Source organism: Otolemur garnettii, unplaced genomic scaffold (assembly GCF_000181295.1).
Source record: "Otolemur garnettii isolate 467f Iridium unplaced genomic scaffold, OtoGar3 scaffold00032, whole genome shotgun sequence".
Taxonomy (NCBI): domain Eukaryota; kingdom Metazoa; phylum Chordata; class Mammalia; order Primates; family Galagidae; genus Otolemur; species Otolemur garnettii.
In genome coordinates this window covers 9,648,136-9,651,103 of record NW_003852427.1, presented here as the reverse complement: position 1 = coordinate 9,651,103, position 2,968 = coordinate 9,648,136, and positions in this window count along the sequence as shown.

Sequence of the window (2,968 nt, the reverse complement as noted above, 5' to 3'; positions counted from 1 at the left end):
GGACCAGGTTCAAACCCACCACCCTTGGTATATAGGGCTGGTGCCCTACTCACTGAGCTGCAGGCACCACCCATTAATCACTTCTTTTTTTCTGCTTACTTTAGATTTAATTTTCTCTCCTTTCTGCGGTTTCCTAAGGTGGAAATTTAGATGATTGATTTTAGATCTTTTTTCTTTTCCCTCTAAGCACTTCTTTTACTGCATCCCACAAATTTTAATAAACTGTGTTTTCACTTTCACTTAGTTCAAAATATTTTGCACTTGAGATTTCTTCTTTGATTCCTGTGTTACTTAGAAGTATATTGTATAATCTCCAAGTATTTTGCTATTTCTACCATCAGTTTCTACTTAATGCCATTGTGGTGTGAAAGTAAGGATCATATGATTTCTATTCTTTTAAATTTGTTAAGGTATGGTTTATGGCCGAGAATACGATCTATCTTGGTGAATGTTCCATGTGAGCTTGAGAAGAACATGAATTCAGCTGCTATTGGATGAAGTAGCCCATAGATATCCATTAAATCAAGTTAATTGACAGTATTGTTGAGTTCAATTGTGTCTTTACTGATTTTCTTTCTGCTGGATACGAACATTCTTTGAGAAAGGGGTATCTTCAATTGTACCCCTTCAATTATAATTTTAGGTTCATCTACTTCTCTTTGCAGTTCCATCAGTCTATACCCCACATATTTTGACACTCTTTTGTTAGGTGTATGTATATTAATCTTCTTTTACCATTATGCAATGCTATCCTTGACCACCACCCTTGCTGTGAAGTCTGCTTTGTCTAAAATTAATATAGCTAGACCTGCTTTAGGTAATGTTGACACGGTATATTTTCTCCACCTATTTACTTTTAATCTATGTGTATTTTTACATTTAAAGAGGATTTCTTTTAGAGAAAAGATACTTGTGTTGCATTATCTTTGTCCATTCTGGCAATTTCTTTTAATTGGTACATCAAGACCACTGACATTCTAAGTGATTATTGATATGTTTGTATTTATGTCTCCTATTTTTGTTGTTTTCTATTAGTTGCTCTTTTTCTTTGTTATTATTTTTGTCTTCCACTCTCTTACTTTTATAGATTTGATTGAGCATTTTACAAAATTCCATTTTCTCTCTTTTCTTAGCATATCAGCTGTACTTCTTTTGTTAAGTTTAAGTGGTTCCCCTAAAGTTTACAATATACTGTTATAACTAATCCAAGCCCACTTTCAAGTAACGCTACATTGCTTTGCTTCACGGGTAGCATGAGTCCCTTAAAAATAACAAAATAATATTAATTCCTCCCTTACTGTCATTCTTATCACTTATACATAAGCAAATATATGCATATATAAAAATAAGTATACATATGCACATATATGCATGCATAATTGAAGATGTGGCTGTTACTATTTTGAACAAATTGTTATCTGTCAGATAAATTAACAACAAGAAAAATAAAAGTTTTTACTTTATCTTAACTTATTCCTTTTGAAATAGTCTTCCTTTCTTTATGTAGATCCAAGTTTTTCACCTACATTATTTCCTTCTCTCTAAAGAACTTCTTTTAACATCTATCCCTAGGCAAGTCTTCTGGCAACAAATTCCCTCATATTTTTTTTCTTTTTTTTTTACTCAATAGTACCGTTTTCTATTTTTTATTTTTTTCATAACTTTATTGGGATATAACTTATATATAAAAAACTGTACATATTTATATATACAGTTTGATAGATTTGAACATAGGCATCTACTCATAAAACCATCACCACAATCAAAGTAATAAACCTAATCATCACCTCCAGAAGTTTCCACCTGTCCCCTTGGTGTATTTGTGTATGTATGTGTTCTGAGTGTGGGTAAAGGCACTGAACTTGAGATATACTCTAATAACAAAGTTTTCAGTGTAGAGTACAGTATCATTAACTATAGGTACTATGTTGTATGGCAGATCTCTTGAACTCGCTCATTTTGCACAACTGAAGCTTTATACCCATTGAACAATTGTCCATTCCCCTCTTCTCCTACCCCTGTTAACCACCATTTTACTCTCTGCTTCTGTGTGTTTAACTATTTTAGGTACCTCATATATGTATGTGTGATTATATGGTACTTGTTCTTCCATGACTGGTTCACTTAGCACAGTGTTCCTCCAGGTTCACCTATGTTATTGTATATGAGAGAATTTCCTCCTTTTTAAGGCTGAATAACATACCATTGTATGTCTATAACCACATTTTCTTTATCTGTTCTTCTCCAATAGACATTTTGGTTGTTTTCATATCTTGGCTATTGTGAATAATGAGAATATGGAAGTACAGTTATCTTAAGGCTCTGATTTCCATTTCTTTGGCTACATATTCAGAACTGGAATGCCCAGATCATATATTAGTGCTATTCTTAACCTCTTAAGAAAACGCCATACAGTTTCCCACAGTAATTCACCATTTCACATTCCCACCAACAGTGTACAAGGGTTCAAATTTCTTCGTAATCTTTACCAAAACTTATCTTTTTCTTTTCATAATAGTCCTCCTAACAGATGTGAGGTGATGAATCTCATTATGGTTTTGATTTACATTTCCCTGATAATTAGCAAAATTGAACACCTTCTCTTATACCTATTGGCCATGCATAAACCTTCTATGGGGAAATGTCTGTTCAAGTCTTTTACCCGTTTTTAATAGGGTTATTTGTTTCTTTGTAATTGAGTTGTAGCAATTTCTTACATATTCTAAAAATAGTTATTAGTTAATATATATATTAATCCTTTATCAGATATATGATTTGCAAATATTGTCTCCCATTGTATAGGTTGCCTCTTCCTTTGTTGTAAAAAAGCATTTTAATGTACTCCTGCTTGTCTATTTGTTGTTGTTGTTGTTGTTGTTGTTGTCTATCTTTTTTGTTATTGTTGTCTATCTTTTTAGGGCCATATCCTAGAAATCATTACAAGACTGAAGTTTAGATGTTTTCTCCT